The 20597-nt window shown below is 46.6% G+C and overlaps 1 long non-coding RNA gene across 1 annotated transcript; it reads left to right on the plus strand.

Annotated features, from left to right (window-relative positions):
- The first annotated feature begins 455 nt into the window (after positions 1 to 455).
- LOC123330044 lies at positions 456 to 1854 on the plus strand. The gene is made up of 3 exons (XR_006545745.2): positions 456 to 913; positions 1016 to 1102; positions 1740 to 1854. It is a non-coding gene; the product is annotated as an uncharacterized LOC123330044 (long non-coding RNA).
- The last annotated feature ends 18743 nt before the right edge of the window (positions 1855 to 20597 follow it).

A 20597-nucleotide genomic window follows, 5' to 3' on the forward strand; every position in this document is an offset into this window, starting at 1 on the left:
CTAAGCAACTAACTGTATTACAGTATGCTTTACATAAAGTAAAGTATGCTTTACATACCCTTTCGAGTGTATATAGTCCGGCGAGTTTTGACCAATCCATACAGTCCTGTAACCATCATAATGGAGAACCCCATTTATATCTCATGCTCAGCCCACTTCCTGAGCCCAAGCTTTCCGCCTAATTCACTGTGGGATCTGGGGCAGGTCTTCCCCTGCCTGGACCTCAGTATCTTCATCTGTAAAACAGGCACCATGGTATCTCTCACCTGAGCGAAGTGAGGATGCTGAGCAGAATAAATACTCAATAAGAAATCCCAACTCTTAGTAGAGATCCCTTTTTCGTTTTCCGTTTTCTCTGCTCGCTCGCTCGCTCTCGCTCTCTCGCTCGCTCGCTCGCTCTCTCTCTCTCTCTCTCTCTCTCTCTCTCTCTCTCTCTCTCTCTCTCTCTCTCTCTCTCACACACACACACACACACACACACACACACACACACGCACACACAAAGACATTTTTGAAGCCTCTCGTTTCTCAGAGAGGTTTTATTTATAGGCCGCGCCTCATTGTGAATGTGAAAAGGAGAAAGCCCAGGCCCTCCGTAGACCTTTCATGTGTAAATCAGCCCGGGCCCAGAGCACGGGGGTCACCAGGAGGGGGATTTCACTCTTAATTACTCCTGGAGAAAGCGGGCGGGAGGGCGGCCGGGCGCAAGCTCCACCCACGCGGGAGGGAGGCCTCGCCCCGAGCCCCCGGCCGGCCGGGCCCAGCGCTGGGAGCCTGACTCGGCCCGGCGGGGCTGGCGGGGCTGGGGCCGCATCAGGCCGAGGCGCAGGTGCCTCCGGGGAGCTGGGCCCCAAGTGGGTTTCTTTGGGGGCAAGATGTTTGGACGTGGAAAGAGGGTACACAGTTTGGCACGGTGGGTGTTAAGGGAGGGATGGTCTGCGAAAGGGCCGTGGGGGTCTTAATTAAAAAAAAAATTTTTTTTTGGAAGGTCTTTTATTCATTCTTTCTTTTCCAGTGTAAAAATAACCTGCTCCAGAAAAGAAGTATGGAAGTAGTCTCACCAGGCCCTGCACATTGTTAACCTCTGGGAATGAACTTGGAGGTGAGGAGAGGAACATTATTAACATTCTTTTCTAACACTTTTCTTTATTTTTGACTTAGTGCAATGGCTACATATTGCCTTTTGTAATTAAAAAAGAGGTACTTTTCATAATATTTGTGATCCTGTTTTCTAATTAGAAAAGAAATTCATATTCAACGTAAAATACTGAAATAATCATAACCACTCATGTTCCCACCCAAAGAAAGTCACTTTTAATATTTAGGATATGGACTTTGATGATTTATTTCAAATTTTCTCCATTCTATTTTGGTATTTTTTTGCATACTTTGACTGTATACTTTGCGCACTACTTAACATATTGAGGTTTCTTCCATTTGTCTTGTCTCTTCATGTGTTTTATGTATTTATATAGTATATATTTAAATTTGTATAAATGTATGTATATAAACATACATGTATTTATATACATTTCATATTTAAATATATTTAAATGTATTATATAAATATAGTATACATTTGTATATCATTTATTATATAAATATATAATAAAGTTATATATTTAAATATTATAAATGTCTATATCTATATTTATGTTACTGGATGGCAATATCTTGAAATTTAAAATATACAAACCCTTGGGCCCCAGCAATTCCATATCTAAAATTCTATTCCACAGGGAATTCCCTGGCAGACCAGTGGTTTGGATCTGTGCTTTCACTTTGAAGACCAAGGGTTCAATCCCTTCTCAGGGAACTAAGATCCTGCAGGCCAAGCAGCATGGCTGACTAAATAAATTAATAAAATAAAATAAAATTCTTTTCTACAGAGGTAGTCACATGAATTTGAAAAAGATAAATAGTATAAATAAATATGTTCATTGCAGCAGTGTTTATAATATCAAAGCAAAATCTAGCAACACTCTTGATGTTCATCACCAACCTTGATGGGATTAATTAAATAAACTACGTCACATTACAGTGGAGTATTCTGTAGCCATTGTAACAGAATATCATACTTGCAAAAATACCTAAAAATCTATACTGCATTGAATAACAAAGCCAGTTCCAAAATTATATTGTATGAATCTCTGTACATAAACACATTTTTTCAATGGATAATCACATCTAAGTGTACATGCGCAGAAAATTTCTAGAACACACATGTAAGTGGTAACAATTACTTTTGGGGAAAGAGACTAAACAATAAAGAGGGGTCCAAGAAGTTTTACTTTCACCTTATACCTTTGTGTACTGACTGAATTTTTCTTTTAATGTGAGCATATGTTATATTTATACTTTTAAAGTAGTTAACAAAAATGTAGTTTAGCTATATATAACTCTAATATATGTTCATTTAAAAAAGTACAATATTTACTAAATAAACACAAAATTCATTAAAGAAATACAGTGTTGACTAAGGAAAATATAATCCTTTATGCCATCCAAAGGGTTTCCCTGGTGGCTCAGTGGTAAAGAATCTGCCTGCTAAGCAGGAGACTCAGGTTTGATGGGTAGGAAAGATCCCCTGGAGAAGGAAATGGCAACCCACTCCGGTATTCTTTCCTGGGAAATCTTTCGCTTGGACAGAGGAGCCTTGCAGGCTACAGTCCATGGGGTTGCCAAGAGTCAGGCATGACTTAGTGACCTAGCCACCACCACCATCCAAAGACTCCACTGTTAACATTTTGGTTTATTTCCTTCTAGTTTTATTTCTGAAGTTTTTTTAACTTTGAAAAATACACTAGTGGAAAAATATACACAAAAGATATATTTGTAGCAAAGTTAGGAAATAAATACCACTCAAACCCTACTATTCAGAAATAACCACTGTTTACATTTTAGTGTATAAACTTTGAATGCTTCTCTGCAGCGTTTTCTTTGGGGAGTTGATTTTTTTTTAGACTCTATTCCTTCTATATATGTAAATTTGTGTTTTCCTTTAATTCATTAGTTTATTTTTATATGCTCTTTTATATTATTATAAATTACTTGCAACTGCAGGTTTTTTGTTGTCTTTTTTTTTTTTTTTTTTTTGCTGAGTGGCACGCAAGATCTTATTTCCCCAGACCGAGAATCAAACCCGTGCCCCCTGCAGTGGAAGTGCAGAGTCCCAACCACTGGACTGCCAGGGAATTCCCACAGGTCTAGTTTTAATAGTTACAAAATATTCTTCATTCAAATCTTTCCCTATTAATGACTGCTAAATTGTTTCCAATTTTTTTTATTATAAACAGCTCAGATGAACACTTTGTACTTACATCTTTTTTTGTATGTGTCAAATAATGTCCTTGTATCTCAGCAGTGGAGCTATTGGGCTAAAAGGCAATATCCATTTCTCTGGCACTTAGAAAGCATTGTCCAGTGTTTCTCAAGCATTACCCTCCCTTACATCTCACCTACACCTGTCCATTTCACTGTGTATAATGGGCACAGGCATTCTGGAGGAGGGTGGGTTCAGAAAGATTGGGTGGGAACACTTGAAATTTAAATATATATCTCTGCCTGTCACCAGCTACCCTCTTTCTCTTCTCTAGGATTGCAGCAACCACCAAGATTTACTAAGCATTTACTTTGTGCTTTGCATTGTAAATCCATTATCTCATTGACTTCTTCCAAGAACCCTATGAGGTGGGTGGTCTTCAGTTCAGTTCAGTCGCTGAATCGTGTCTGACTCTTTGGGACCCCATAGACTGCCTCACACCAGGATTCCCTGTCCATCACCAGCTACCAGAGCTTACTCAAACTCATGTCCATCTAGTCGGTGATGCCGTCCAACCATCTCACCCTCTGTCCTCCCCTTCTCCTCGTGCCTTCAGTCTTTCCCAGCATCAGGGAAATGAGTCAGTTCTTTCCATCAGGTGGCCAAAGTATTGGAGTTTCAGCTTCAGCATCAGTCCTTCCAATGAATATAAAGGACTGATTTCCTTTAGGATGAACTGGTTGATCTCCTCGAAGTCCAAAGGACTCTGAAGAGTCTTCTCCAACACCACAGTTCAAAAGTATCAATTCTTCAGTGGGTGGTCTTACCATCCCCATTTTACAGATGAGGAAACTGAGATTTAGGGAGGTAAGTGTCATTCCCAAGGTCATGTAGCTGGCAAGTGGTTCACCTAAGGTTTGAACCAGGCAATCTGTTTTCCTTTGCCTGAATTTATAGGCTGATCAAGCAGTCATTTTACAGATAAGAAAAACTGAGGCAGAAAAGGGATGCAAATTGCCCAAAGTCAGAAAGAGAGTCCAAGTCCAAATTGCTGAACTTTTTCTGGCTATGCTTGTTTGGTCACAGAGTGTTAATCCAGGGAGTTAAGACTGCAGGAGTTCCAAAATTCTTGGCCTTTGAAAATCTGCCTATGGGGCTTTTTGATTCCAAGAAGATTCAGAGTCTCTCAGAACCACAGCCCTAGCTGTGCGTCTCCCCTCCAGGGCTGGGTGCTGCCTGTCAGTCATAAAAAAAAAGGAAATAGCAGTTAAGCACCCACATGCCCAGACAGGGAGGAAATCAGGCAGCCCCACTGCATGTTCAGCCATGGCCATTCCATGGTTGGGAGCATGAAGTATTAAGATAAACAGAAAAGAGGTGATAGAAGAGGAGAAGGAAAAATGCTTTAAAAACAAGTGCATTCTGCAGGAAGGCTGCAAAAACAGGCAGTAGAGAAGGAGATTGGAGCCTGGAAGAAATAGAACTGGCTGGTCCCCACAGGTGAGAGAGGACCAAGTGCTCCAGCCTGAGTTCCCACTTCAAAGAACTGTAGCGTGCCTGATCTAGAAGTTCCAGTCACTGCGTTTTACTGATAAGGTCTCTGAGGTAGAGAGAGGGAGGTTCTCCGAAGCCACAGAGATGGCACGCCTGGGTTCTGTCATTGCTTTTGAGTCCCTTCTGTTACAGTCCCATCATCTCTTGGTTGACGATCAGAGCTGCAGGAGGTGAAACTCTAGCTCTGTCTTCCTTGCTTAGGCCTGGGCCACACTCCCTGCTCACATGTGGACTCAGCGGCTCTAATGGGAAGACAACTAGTAGAATGGAAAATTCCTGAAAAGGTCAAGATAATAGATATCCATCCATCCATGTATTCATCCATCTGTCCACCCATCCATTCATCCATTCATGCATTCATATATCCACTGATTTATCCATCCATTTGCCAGTCATTCTCTCCATCCATCCATCTATCCATGGGTATCCATCATCCATGCTAACACTAACCACTAGTTTACTAGTGGGCATGCTGTTTAAAACGGAGTGCTAGAATCAGACTCTCCAAGTTAGAATCCTGGCTCTACCACACATATAATCTGTGTGAAAGTGTCAGTCGCTCAGTCATGTCCCACTCTTTTTGCGACCCCATGGACTGTAGCCTGCCAGCCTCCTCTGTCTGTGGAATTCTCCAGGCAAGAATACTGAAGTGGGTAGCCATTCCCTTCTACAGGGGATCTTCCCAACCCAGGGATCAAACCTGAGTCTCCAGCATTACAGCCAGATTCTTTACTGTCTGAGCCCCCAGGGAAGCCCATAATCAATGTGACCTTAGACAAACTTCTTAGCCTCTTTGGTGTCTTAGTTCTTTCATCCATAAAGTACAGATAACAGTATTTTAGTCACCTCAGAGGGCTGTTGTAATTCTTAAATGAGTTAATCCATTTAAGGTACTTAGAACTGGTTCATATCTGCTGGGCACATGCTCCTTAGTCTAATGCCACTTATTTTTTTTTTTTTATAATTTTATTTATTTATTTATGGTTGTGCTGGGTCTACACTGCTGCTCAGGCTTTTCTCTAGCTGCAGCGAGTGGGCAATACTCCCTAGTTGTGGTGTGCAGACTTCTCACTGCAGCGGCTTCTCTTGTCGCAGAGTGCTGGGCTCTAGGGCATGGGGGCTTCAGTAGTGGCAGCTCCCAGGTTCTAGAGCACAGGATCAATAGTTGTGGCCCAGGGGCTTAGTTATCCTGCGGCATGTGGGATTTTCCTAGGCCAGGAATCGAACCTGGGTCTCCTGTATTGCAAGATGGATTCTTAACCACTGAACCACCAGGGAAGCCCAATGCCACTTATTATTATTCAAGAATATTCTATATAGGGCCCTGAGGTTTGAATAAGTTGCCATGGATAACAAAGGCAAAGGCAAACACCTTGGTCAAGTCAGGGAAAGCTGAGTTGCACGATCTTAGTTCCCCTGGCCAGGGATCGAACCCATGCCCTCTGCAATGGGGGCGTGGAGTCTTAACCACTGTAATGACAGGGAAGTCCCAGAGGTTTCCACTGCTTGATTCATTGTATTCAAGGTCCTTGTTTGGAGTCCAGAGATGAGAGGAAAGGAGAAGGCCCCCCACCCGGCTGTGATCTGGGGCCTGTGTAGCACATGCCATGGGCCACTGCCCTGGTCCCCTAGGCATGCATTTCCCAGGTGCTGGTGGCTGACCAGTCATGGCTGAGTCCTCTTTGTGGCTTCCTCATGGTTGAAGGGAGCAGTTACACCAAGGTCATGCCCTTTTCTCAGGGTAACTTATGTGCTTGGGCCAGTTCAATGCAGCTATAAATGCTCGGCCCCCTCATGTCAACTCAGGGCCACTCTTGATGGACCATCTTAGCTTCAGAGCTCCCCAGGCGGTGGCTGGGGCCCCCAGTGAGACTCATTAGAGCCCAACTCTTCCCTCTACCCACTGCCACTTCCTTCCTTCCCTTTCTACAGGATTCGGCCCCAGGAGCAATTCCTAATAAAGTTCTGCGTGCTAAGCTCTCCGTCTCTGAGTCTGCCTGTGTTGGATAAAGGATGCAACATCACTTGTGTGTGTACTATGTGCTTCATACAAAATGTCTGATAATACCCTCAGGGAGTAGATACTCTTATGGCTCCCGTTTGCAGATGGGAAAGTCAAGGCACAGATCACAGAGAGGATTTGCCCAGAACCCCACAACTGGCATTGGATTCAAACTCAGCAGTCAAGAACCAGAGTCTGTGTGCTTAACCATTACACTACACTGCTTACTGGGGTCTGACCAAACCCAGGAATTCAGTGCAGGGTGGGTGGGTGGAGGTGTAAATGTGGGGGGAGGATGCACGTACTTGTGTGATCACGTGTACCCACGTGTTCACTGTGAGTGTGACAGCATGAGTGCATGCCCATGTAACACGTGCCTGTGTTAACATGTGCTCTGGGGATTTCCCTGGTGGTCCAGTGGTTAAGACTCCATGCTCCCAGGGCAGGGGGCCTGGGTCCGATCCCTGGCCAGGAAATTAGATACCCATGTACTGTGAGACTAAGACCTGGTACAGTCAAATACACAAATAATAAAAATAAATATTAAAAACAAACAAAAAAAATGTGCTCTGCTGACATGAGTGTACCTGGGCAAGGCATGTGGGGATGTATGTGCACCCAGGGTCCCCCACTCAGGCTCCCACAGGACCTGTCTCCCTGCGCTCTCCCCCTTCCCCTTGGTACACAGAAGGAGTAAGTGTATTTATAAGATGTTGTTGTTCAGTGGCCCAGTCGTGTCTGATTCTTTGCGGCCCCATGGACTATAGCACACCAGCCTTCCCTGTCCTTCACTATCTCCCAGAGCTTGCTCAAACTCATGTTCATTGTGTCAATGATACCATCCAACCATTTCATCTTCTGTCTTCCCCTTCTCCTGCCGCCTTCAGTCTTTCCCAGCATCTGGGTCTTTTCTGATGAGTAGGATCAGATAGCCAAAGTATTGGAGCTTCAGCATCAGTCCTCCCAATGAATATTCAGGGGTGAGGGGCAGGATTTGGATTCCAAACCCAAAATATCATGTCCTATTCCCATCATGCCTTCCAAGAGTAGTGGAGTCTGGACTTTGGAAACATGAAGGTTTCTGTGGAGTAGACTTGGAGATCAGGGCAGGGAAGTCAGAATGATGTAGTTTGCTCCAGAGGCAGCAGTCCCAGCCTCTGACCTTGCCTGGCTTCCAGCCGGGGTGGCTGGTATCTGCTACTTCAGTGGGAGCCATGTACTTATTGATAAGAGAAGGCTGTGGAGTGAAACTGCTGGGTTCAAATTCCAGCTTAGCCTCTGAGCTGTGTGACTTTAGCAGCTTACTTACCCTCTCTTATCCTCCATTTCCACTCTGTAAGATGGGTGCCAAATAATAGTAACTTCAGGACTTCCCTGGTGGTCCAATGGCTCAGACTTTGCGCTGCCAAAGCAGGGGCCCAGTTTCAATCCCTGATTGGGGAACTAGATCGCACATGCTGCAGCCAAGAGTTCACAGGCTGCAACTGTGAAATCCCTCATGCAACAACAAGGACTTCCCAGGTGGCTCAGTGGTACACAACCTGCCTGCCAATGCAGGAGACGTAAGAGACGTGGGTTCAACCCCTGGGTTGGGAAGATCCCCTGGAGGAGGGCATGGCAACCTACTCCAGTATTCTTGCCTGGAGAATCCCGCGGACAGAGGAGCCTGGCGGGCTACAGTCCATGGGGTCGGACACAACTGAACAACTTAGTACACACACACACCACAACAAACAGTAACACACACCACAACAAAAACAGAAGATCCCAAGTACTGCAACTAAGACTCAGTGCAGCCAAACAAATAAATTAAAATTAATATTTTTTAAAATAGCTCCGTCATAGGGTTTGTTGTAAGGCTGAATACCACGTGAAATAATGCTGAGCCATAGTATGTACTTAATAAATGCTAGTTTTGTTATTGTTTTCAACCCATACCAGACAAGTAAAGGCCATTGGAAAGTGCTTTTCCAGAAGAAAGTGATTTTGTCTGGCAGCTGTTGTGTCCAACTTGGTGAAGCAGGTACTATCATGCCCATTTTATAGATGAGGAAACTAAAGCTCAGCAAAATGAAGTAACTTGCCCCAGCTCACACAGCGAATGAGCAAAAAATAAACACCAGATTTCAAAAGTTGGTCTCACTCCAATTCCAGGGGTCTTCTTAGCACCCCACAGCTGCCTCCTCGTTTGGCCTCGAAGCTTCTGGGTTGTGACAACTTGTCCTGGAAAGCCTGTTCAACGCAGATATTTTGCAGCCTACATGTTTTTCTCTCATGTTGCCTCCTCACGAGAGAATGCGCAGGGATTCGCAGGTGGTCAGACTTTATGGGGAAAAAAACAGACATTTTTCTTTGTGCAGAAAGAAATACAAGTGACACAGTTGAGACAGTCAAGGGGAGCTCTTAGAGGAAAATGGGAGGTTCAAAAGGCAATTAATGCTGCTGCCTGAAACTGTAAACAGAGAGTTACCGGCTCGGACAGCACCAGCATACAGACCAAAGGCAGACAGAAACAGCGCGCCACAAGGAAGCTGGGATGGACTACGCCCAGGGTGGAAATTAAACGTTTTCCTGAAAGCAGAAAGGAAAACCATGGTTAAAGCCAAGCCATGACTCTAAGTCTGCGACTCCATGACAGGGTAAGTTTAGGCAGTTAAAGGCCCATAATTTGTACGTAGGTGTTGTGAATCTTAAAGTCTTACTCGGCCTTACCTCTTGACCTAAGTTTCTAAAACAAAAGTAATAATTAGAAGTGAGTCTTCAATGTACACTGTCATTTTAATTAAAGATATATATGCACAAATATATGTGTGTGCATATGTATATGTGTGTGTGTGTATATATATGTTTATTGTTGTTGTTGTTTAGTTGCTAAATCCTGTCGGACTCTTTGCAACCCCATGGTCTATAGCCTGCCAGGCTTCTCTGTCCATGGGATTTCCCAGGAAAGAATACTGAAGTAGGTTGCCATTTCCTGACCCAGGGATCAAACCTGAGTCTCTTGCATTGGCAGGAGAATTCTTTACTGCTGAGCCACCATATATATGTGTATAATACACAAACATAAGTATACATATGCATATATATATATATATATATATATATGCATCCCAGGTGGCACTAGCGGTAAAGAACCTGCCTGCCAATGCAAGAGACATAGATGTGGGTTCTATCCCTGGGTGGGGAAGATCTCCTGGAGGAGGGCGTGGCAACCTACTCCAGTATTCTTGCCTGGAGAACCCCATGGACAGAAGAGCCTGGCAGGCTACAGTCCATAGGGTCTCAAAGAGTCAGACATGACTGAAGCAACTTAGCACATATATATACATGTACATATATGTATACATATACATACAGAGAAAGAGGACATAATTGGTATATTTAGCCAGAATGCTTTGCTTGGTTGTAACTCAAACTGATGCAAACAAAAAAAGTAATAATTAATAATAATTATTATTTTGTGGCTCACAACTGGATCCAGGCATCCAAAGATCTCAATTTTCTTGCCATGGCTTGGCTCTGGTTTCCTCAGCAGCTTGTTCTCTGGCAGATACACTCATCCCCAGGGTGACAAGATGGCCCTCAGAAGCCCCATGCTTGCTTTCTCCTCCTAGCGGAAAGGAAATTGCCTCTTCCCAGCCAAAATCTCAGGGCTGTCTCTGATCGGCTCTCATTGGGCCACAGGTCCATCTTCCAACCAATCCTATGGCCAGGCTGGATCACAAGGCTGGAGTAAATCCCATCCAAGGTACACAGACTAATATTGGCAGAGGGAGAGTTCCCCAGGGAAACTGGGGTGCTATTCCCCGAAGAAGACATATGTGTATCTGGTAGTTCCCACTCCTCTGTTAACCAAGCTTAAGGAGAGGCTGTTATCAAGAATAATAATAATAAATAATTCTTACTGAGCACTCACCATGTGCCAGGCATTGTTAAATGCTTTTTAGGCATTATCATATTTACTCTTCATATTTTTTTCCTTGGCATCCTCTAACTTCACCAATGGGCAAACTGATGTTTAGAGTGTTTAAGGCACTGGGCCAAGTTGGTACAGATAGTAAGGAGTGGAACTAGGCTGTCCTTTCCCAAATCCTGTGATCTTAGCTCCTCTGGGAACTACGTTTAGAGCTGGTCTGTCTCAGAATTGCCAACTCCATGCCACAGAGGAAGCCCTGAGTCTTCTAAAGGGTTACCTTGCAAAGGCTAACCACTGTGGGATGGCAGATAGCATCCTGAGGCTCATTTATGATTCTCAAAGGATTTCTCCTGCAGCAGAGCCATGGATCTGGTGCCTTGGATACTGAGAGGTTTGACAACAGGGAAGTTGGATCCAAGGATCATTGCGAGTTTAAGAGACGGGATCTCTTCAGCCATGCCTTCCTACCCAACCCTCCAGGAGTGGTGGAAAAGATAGTGCCACCGAGGGATGTCCTGGGTTTGAGCCCATTATGCCACTAACCAGCTCTTTGTATCCTTGAATAAACTCCCTTAGTCTCCCCTCAGTTTCTGCATCCATAAAATGGGCATAATAACACATTCCTTAGAAAGTTGTGAAAATTGCATTGTCTGCAAAACAATGCCTGCTTGTCACCTAGCTGGTGCTAGTTTCCTCACATTATCTCCCTTCTCAACACACCCAGAGATATAGCAAGGGTGGCAAAGGAGAAAAAGGGAATCACCTCTGCCTTTTCTTTCCAGCCTGCTCCCCACAGCCCCTGCCCCCTGCATCTATTTAGCATCGTTCTTGGGTTTGAATCCCAGCTCAGTGGTCCACTTCTTAGCATTGTGTTCTTGGGTAAGTCCTTGTTGCCCTGCTCAGCTGGAAGACACACCTCCCTCACGGGATCCGATGAATATCTCCTCTGTAAATGAGCCTGGCATATAGCTTGTTTAGTCTCTAGGTCTGAACCAGAGAAAGGGGCAGAGCTGGTGGGTTAGCTTGCTTTGGGCAGGGCCTGAGATGTCTGGTCAGCAGAGGAGCCCTCTCAACACCACTTCCCATCTCCTGAATAATTCATGACAAGCAAAATGGCTGGCCCAGACTCAGCCCTCCTCCTCCCAGCTGGGGAAGGGAGAAAAGTTTCTAATTACAGGTCAGCAGCCCGACTCCCTGGGGCCCCTGGGTGCTGCACACAGGGGGTATTTATGGGAAGAGACGGGAGGGTGGGGAGGGCTCAGACCCAGCCCCTTTCCTGAAGGAACTCAACTCCTTTTGAAATTGTAGCCTGGACTTGCCAAGACCCAGGGAGTGACTGGAGAAAGAAATTTAGAATCGACAGGAAGAGAAAACCTTGCCGAGGGGTCAGAAAGGAGAAGGCAGGCCAGGGAGGGGCACTCAGGAAGCCCTGGCAGGGGGAACACACAGGCTGGGGAGGGAAGAGACTTGCCCATCGTGGAGAGCGTGGCCACGCCAGGCTTGTCCTGACTCCAAAATTGCAGCCTCTCAGCCAACTCACCTGTAAAATTGGAAGAAACACTGAACTGACCTTACAGTGTGGTTGGGGAATTACACGAATTATTATACATGAAGGGCTCAGAATATTCCCTGGCACATAAATTCAAAAAATATATTAGTGGTAGTAAAGTTGTTCTTTTTTACATTATATGGCCCCCATGTGTGTGTATGTGCTAAGCTGCTTCACTCATGTCTGACTCTTTGTGACCCAATGGACCGTAGCCCACCAGGCTTCTCTGTCCATAGGATTTCCCAGGCAAGAATACTGCCATTTCGTTGGTAAAGATGAAGGTGACAAAATGGTTCAGGGAGATGGTGGGAGATGAGGAAAGTATTTGTGAGGCAGTTTTGTATAGTAATTAACAGAAAAACCTCGTAGTTTTCACTGCTGTGGCCCAGGTTGAATCTCTGGTCAGAGAACTGAGATCCCACAGGCCATGTGGCACAACCCAAAATGGAAGAAAGAAAAAGAGTGAAGATCCCATATATTTCACAGCAATTATAACAGTAACAGTAAACGATAAGAACCCCAAGACTAGACTGACTGAATTCAATCTCACTTCTGCCTCTTACTAGCTGTGTGATCTTAGGCAAGTTGCTATACCTCTCTGAACGTCTGGATTCACCATGTCTAGTAAGGTCCCTGTCCTCATGGAGCTTGCAGTCAAGCAGAAAGTTATGCTAATCAGGAGCATTTACTGAATGCCTACTGTGTGCAGGTCCTGTGCCTACTGTGTCATGGAACTTGCCATCTATCAGAAATGCTATACAAATCTAGAACACTTATTATGTGCCTACTATGTGTAGGTCCTGGACACTCTGCAGTCTTTAAACAAGCCCTCCCAGCATCCCCTCCCATCTTACAGATGAAGAGACTGAAGCTCAAAGAGGTCAGGAGAGAGGAGATTTGAAACTAAGGGGTCATTCAACAGCATGGTTGAATCTCCAAACTAGCATTTGAGCGAAAAAAAGCCAGACACAAAAGAGTACACATTGTATGATTTCATTTATATGAAATTCTAGAAAATGCAAACTAACCTATAGTGACAGAAAGCAGATCAGTGGTTGCCTAGGAACCAGGGGTGGAGGGCGGGTAGGCATTGACTGCAAAAGGGCACAGGGGAACTTTTGGGGAGATGGAAATGTTTTATATCCGACAGAGATGCTAGTTACATGGGTGTATGCATTTGCCAATGCTCACTGAACTGGACACTTAAGATGGGTGCATTTTATTGCCTGTAAATTGTATCTCAATAAAGCTGGTTTTTTTTAAAGGGGGAAAAATTGTTCACTAGACTCCCAAGTTCTGCAACCCTTCTTATATTCTTTGAGTGTCTGATTTCAAGCCCATTTGTGGGCAGAAACTGGATCAGATTCATCTTTAGGTTTTTCTCCCTCTTCCGACCCCTGGGGTCTAGCAAAATATTCTCAAACTCAATAGTGCAGATCAACAAACATATCTTGGTAATTCCCTGGTGGTCCAGTTTTTAGAACTCAGTGCTTCCATTGCAGGAAGCGTGGGTTCGATCCGTGCTTGGGAAACTACGATCCTGCAAGCAGCACGGTACAGCCAGACAAAACACACACACACACACACACACACACACACACACACAAATAAATACACCTCGGGCATCTTTATTTGTGCTGGGTGCTGAGGTCACAGACCTATCCATCTAGTCGGGAAAACAGAAGAAAATGAACAAATAGATACAAGACAGTGCGGTCAGTGTTCTGATGGGGTAAGTGAGAGACATCAAGGGTGTGCCCGCTGGGTCACAGTAGTGAATCCTGTATAGAACCTGGAGCCTGCACTGTGGGGAGGATGCCCTGACTCTGGAATCTACTCCCTGGATTCAAATCCTCACTCTGCTCATTGCTAGGTGTGTCACCTTGGGTGACCAACCACCTTAACATACCAAGCTGCAGTTCCCACCTCCCAGAAAGGATCTAAGCTTCTTCAACCTAGAGGGCTGTTATGAGGATGAAACAAGAGGGCAACCTTGCATGCTTAGCCCAGCAAGCATAAGAGTTCATGAGTGCATGCTAAGTCACTTCAGTCATGTCCAACTCTGCGATCCCACGGACTGTAGCCTGCTGGTTCCTCTGTCCATGAGGATTCTCCGGGCAAGAATACTGGAGTGGGTTGTCATGCCCTCCTCTGGGGAATCTTCCTGACCCAGGGATCAAACCCAAGTCTCTGAAGTCTCCTGCATTGGCAAGCGGGTTCTTTACCACTAGCTCCACCTAGGAAGCCACAGAAAGTGTTCAATAATTGCTAACTGTTCCTACCATGGTGGCACACTCAGAGAGAGGGGAACTCCCTGCCCAATGGCGGGGGGGGGAGCCGGGGAACAGTGGGAGAGGGGTCAGGGGTGCTTTCCCAGAAAGGTAAGACTTGGAGGAGGAGTTAGCCCATGTAAGTGGCCATGGGGGCAGGAGAGTGGGAACAGCTTGGAGCAAATGCTCAATAAATATTTGTTCAATTAAAAAAAAAAAAAAAGACTGCAAGGCCGGCCTGTAACCAGGGGGACAGAGAAAGCCTGACAGGGCAGACTGGGGGATCCTCGGGAGGCCGGATCTGGGTGGCAGGCTCCACTGGCAGGCTCTAGACCTTTCTGGGCTACAGGGTCTTCCTTGGCCTGGTCCGGCCCTACTCTGTGCCCCTGAAGGGAGCTGGACTCCCCCAGACTTGAATCCTGAAGCCCACGGGAGGGGGAACGGTGGGGCGGGCTGGCAGGGCGGAGGTCCTCCCGGGCCTTCTCCCCCTAATGAGAATGGGCCGAGTCCCCGCGAGGCGCCTCCCCGTGCCCGCGTTGTCCGAGCCACAAAGGGCCGGGATCAATGGAAGGCGGGAGCGGCTGTGGGGCCTCCTCTTTGTGCGGCTGTCTCAGGCCTGTTTGCGCCGCCGTCTCCGCGCCCCCATTGATCAGGCATGTGGAAAGATTCCGCCTCCCGGGCTCCCTTTGTGGCTGCGTTGCCAGGCTGCGCCCGGCGTGAGTGCCCCGCGCGGGGCTCTCCCGCCTGCGGTGGGCACCGGGCTGCGAGACAGGGTGGGGTCCTGAGAGGGTCCGGTTGCCAGATTTTAGCAAATAAAAATACAGGACGCCCAATTAAATGTGTGTTTCTGGTAAACAACACATAAAAAGCAAAGCAAAAAGAAATTAGTGTTAAGTATGTCCCAACTATTGCATGGGACATACTTATACTTTAAAAGTATTTGTTTTTTTTAATCTGAAATTCAAATTTAACCAGGCTTCCTGTATGTTCATCTGGCACTCTGGGAGAAGAGGAAGCCGGATACAATTTAGGCTTATACTTCTCCTAACTTTAGTCGCTGGAGTTGTTTTTTGTTTGTTTTGCTTTGCTTTTTTGTGTTTTTTATTTTTTTCTTTTCTCTTGGTTTGGTTTGGTCATATCTGCATGTGCCCTGAACAACTACTATTTATTCACTATTTTTTTAAAATGAACTCATTATTTTTTAACTTAAATTATTAACAGTGGTTTACTGGTGCATACATTACACACATCAATTTGAATAAACATCAAATGTACCTCCAGATGCATTTTTACCTACGCAGACACCCATGTGATCACACCCGATCAAGATATACTGTATTTCCATCACCCCAGAAGGTTCCCTTGGATCTCTTCCCTGTTGAGACCTTCCCCAGTCGGCAGCCACTAATCTGACTTCCGTCTGTTCTTGAACTTCATATACGTGGAATCGTATAGTATGTACTCTCTTGAGTCTGGCTTCTTTCATCCAATATTCTGTCTGTGAGATTTGTCCACGTTGCGGCTTGGATCAGTAAGTTTATTCCATTGTATAGCTGTACCACGGTTTGTTCATCCATTCTCTCCTTGATGGATGTCTCAGCTGTTCCTGGTTTTTGGCTACTATGAATAACACTGCTATGCTCAGACTTGTGTTAGTCTTTGTATGGACTTAAACACATTTAACCTAAGCAAGATTACTTGTGAATTCACAGGCTTGACATGCCGGTTTTATAAATATATAACTATTCTACATGTTTATGTGAGCATCTTATACTTTAAAAGTATTTTTTTTTTTTTTTGTACCAACCAAGCTCACCTTTTGCAGGGTCGACGGCTACCTGCCAAACTACAGAATAGAGGTTAAGAGAATAGGCTGGCTTGGGGTGGATCCTCGGTAAGTGAATTAGCTCCTTTGAGCCTCAGTTTCTTCATCTGTAAAATGGAAATGATAATGAAAATTGCCTCTCAGGACAGTTGAAAGGCAAAATTGGAGAATGCCATAAAAAAGGACTCAGCACAGGGTGCTATACAGTCAAGCATGGGATTAACAGTAGTGACTGATGAGTTGGCCCTGTTAGATGCCAGCTCTCATTCCATCTGCATTTCAATCTTTTGTAATAGGTACCATTATTATCAACTTATTTTACTGATGAGGAAATAGGCTCTGGGAGGCAGTCACTTGCTCATGTTGGCGTAGTTAAGTAAGTGGCCAAGCCCCAGTTACAGAAGGTGGGGCAGGAAGGACCCAGGAAGGATGAGGCTCTACGGAGGATCTGGGTACCTTTTCCTCCTTCCTCTGTGTCCTTCACCAGCACCCACTCCAAAGGCAGGCAGGAGACAGTGGAACCCGTTTCTCTTTGGAGAGTGGAAGGAGCAGGGCCGGACATTTCTAGGAGAGGCCAAGCATCGCAGCCACCAGGCAGGTTGGAGGACAGACAGGGCGGGTCCGATGGGGGAGGCAGAGGAAGCAGGAAGCAGGAGGAAAAAGCCGGCTCCTTGCAGCTCTGCAGCCACAGCCGCTGGGCATCGCTACCTGCCATCTGAAGGACACGGGGAACTGCTGATCTCAGGCGATTAGCATAACAATCCCCGATCCCACGTCCTCGGGGCCCAAAGCTGGGTCTGCACAATCCCATTTTGAGCCAGCTCTTTCTTTAGCGGGCTAATTATGGGGGGGGGGGGTGTGGGTGCAGAGAGGGAGAGGAACAGGATCTTCTTAAAGGGCCCCTACATCCAGGGCCCACGCTGGGGCTGGGAGCGGGGAAAGGACCCCAACAATACCTTCAGCTCTAGCAAAGTGTGGGTGCCATCACCCCAGGCCATAGGGAAAAGGTTCATCCTCACTAGGGATTTCAAAGTGCTTCTTGTTTCAATCTTCCTTGGCTCCATTAGTGCATAACTGGAGGGTATGAACTGTTCACATCTGTATCCTGGGTTGAGGCACAGAGTAGGTGCTCTGATAAGTAGCTGAAGCATAGAGTCCATGGCTTCAGAACATGGACTCGACCTACCTGTATATAATGAGGCCCCCGGACGTTGCTGATGGAGGACACTGAGGCAGCCTCCTCTTTGCAGGTCCCTCAGGGTTTTCTTCCTTCTGCCCATCCCCACCCTCAGCATCCTGAATCTCTCCTTGTCCCTCTAGCCTCCTGGCACTGGAAGGCAGAGAGAGACATTGGGTGAGAATGGGTGGAGCACAGGAATAGAGCAGGGTTCCAGTCCTAACTCTGCTGCTTATCACCTGTGTGATCTCAGGTAAGTCTCCTAACCGCTCTGAGACTCAGTTTTCTCAGCTGTAAAATGGGGACAATCAAAACCTGTTTCAGGGGGCTTCCCTGGTGACTCAGTGGTAAAGAATCTTGCCTGCCAATGCAGGGGTGACTGGTACAGTCCCAGACCCGGGAATATCCCACATGCCGTCGAGTAACTAAGCCCAAGCCCATGAGCCACAACTGCTGAGCCCACCTGCTGCAACTACAGAAGCCCACAAGCCCTAGAGCCTATGCTCCGCAACAAGGGAAGCCACCACAATGAGAAGTCCTTGTACCTCAACTAGAGAGTAGCCCCCGCTCTCTGCAACTGGAGAAAAGCCCATACATGGCAAAGAGGACCCAGCACAGCCACAGATAAATATATAATAAATAAATTAAAAACAAAACAAAACTGTTTCAGTGGAATTCCCTATTGTGCTTCGACTCTGTTACGACTCTGTGCTTTCACTGCCAGGAACTCAGGTTCAATCCCTGGTTGGGAAACTAAGATCCTACAAGCCGCAAGGTGCAGCCAGAAAAATATATATTTCAAATATTATTTATATGCATTCACTAAAATGCCATATGGGAGTGCCTGTCACATGATTGGGGACAAGCGAATAGGAATCCTCTGTTCGCCTTCCATAGAAACATCTATTGTGTCATTGCCAACATGGCTATGGTTTATCAAGAAAGCAAAAGTGAAAGTTGCTCATTCGTGTCTGACTCTTTGTGACCACATGGACAGTCCATGGAATTCTCCAGGCCAGAATACTGGAGTGGGTACCCTTTCCCTTCTCCAAGGGATCTTCCTGACCCAGGAATTGAACCACGATATCCTGTGTTGCAGGCAGATTCTTTACCAGCCGAGCCACAAAGGAAACCCAAGAATACTAGAGTGGGTAGCCTGTTCCTTCTCCAGCGGATCTTCCTGACCCAGGAATCGAACCGGGGTCTCCTGCATTGCAGGAGGATTCTTTACCAACTGAGCTATAAGGGAAGCCCTGTGGTTTATCAGGTGCCCTTTATATGCCAATCTTTGCTCAGCACTTAGATTCTCTCTTCAACTCTCAAAACACACTCTGCAAAGTGGGTTTTGTACTGTTTGAAGAAGAAGAAAACAAAGGCAGAGAGAGACTTGCCCATGGCCACCCAGCTAGAAGTTTCAAAGGGAGGCAGGAGGCCAGCTGACCCCTAAAAACAATGGCTCTGGGGTCTGGGAAGCAACAGCAGACCGTCCCCCTTCTCAACTGACAGCCACCTGGCCTCAGGTGTCTTGATCATCCGTGTGTGTTAAGCTCTGTGCTGAGTGCCAGCGGGGGACAGAGATGGGCACAAGACAGACATAGCCTGTCATTCTGCCCTCCTGGAGTTGGAATCTGACCATAGGCAAGTAATTTCTGTGAGTGATAGGGGCCTTGCAGACTAGAGTCGTGGTGGTGCTGGTGGTGGTGGGGGCGTCTGGGAAGTTGTCTCTTGATGAAGTGATACTTAAACTTCAGGATAGCTGTGGGAAGATTGGAGAGGGAGGCAGGTTGTGGGGAGAGCAAATGCAAAGATCCTGGGGCAGGGTGGAGCAGCCCTGGCCTTGCAGCACTGGGAGAGAGGGTGGAGTGGGGCATCATGGGCAGAGGTTGGGGAGGGAGGAAGGGCCTTAGCCAGGCGGGCTTGTTGGACTTGAAGAAGCCGCTCTTCTTTCCTTTCCTCCTCTCTCACTTCCTTCCTCCTTCCTGCCCTCTTTACCTCCCTCCCTCCCTCCCTTCCTTCTTTCCTTTTCTTCCCCTCCTGCCTATTTTCCCAGGCACTGGGCCAGGGGCTGGGCCCTGTGAGTTTCTTCAGGCTTCTCCCTCTCTGCCCATCTCCCCTCCTGTCCCCTCCCCCTCCTCTTCCGAACTGCTGCCCCGCCCCCACTGGTACAGCTCTCCCCCCCACCACCCCCTCACCCCCCGCCCAACCCCTCCCTTCCCCCTGACAATGAGAACGCGCGCCCTGAGCCCAGCTCTCCCCAGCCTTGTCCCTTTAAGGAATCCCTAAATCCAGACACCCCTCTCCTCCCCCACCTGAGAACCAATTAGGGTTCCCGAATTCAAGTAGAGGCTTTTGTGTGTCACGTGTTTGGGGAACAAAGCCCTCTCCGGCAGGAATAAAAGCTTCTATTCAGGAGCCAGTTTGTTCTCATTCTAATCGTCTCCACTTCAGCCTCGCCTCCTTCCCGGGTTCCCAGGGCCGCCCAGCCGGGCCTCACCTTCCCGCCTCAGCACCCCGTATTAGAGGCCTACCCAAAGGCAGGTGGCCACAGACCCAGGGCTCAATCCATCTTCTCTTCCTGAAAGCTCCTGTGACGCTAGCCTCTGAGCGGGGCTAGGACCTGACATGCATCCACCCGGAGAGGTGTGACAATCCTCAGTGCGATCGAGGAAACTGAGGCTCAGAAAGGTTAGGGAACTTGCCTGAGGTCACCCAGCTAGTAAGAGGAGTCTAGACTCTAGAGCCCACGCATTACGCTTCAGTACGCTCAGCTGGTCCTAGAGTAGGGCAGGGTGAGGGAGAAGGGACCTGTCATTTTCACAAAGCCCACGGGGCCAGGCACCTGCTGGGTATTAGAGACTCCTCACAATGCCTTCGAAGAAGCAACAACCGAGGTCAAAGTCACGGGTAAGCTGGAACTCTGGACTCGGAGGATGGAGAGAGGGGGAGTACTTTCATATAATGGAACCGTTAAGAAGGATGTATTGAAATGGAACGATCACTGATACATTGCTAAGAGAAAAAAGGCAATACTGAGCATAACGT

This window comes from Bubalus bubalis, chromosome 17 (assembly GCF_019923935.1).
Source record: "Bubalus bubalis isolate 160015118507 breed Murrah chromosome 17, NDDB_SH_1, whole genome shotgun sequence".
Classification (NCBI taxonomy): domain Eukaryota; kingdom Metazoa; phylum Chordata; class Mammalia; order Artiodactyla; family Bovidae; genus Bubalus; species Bubalus bubalis.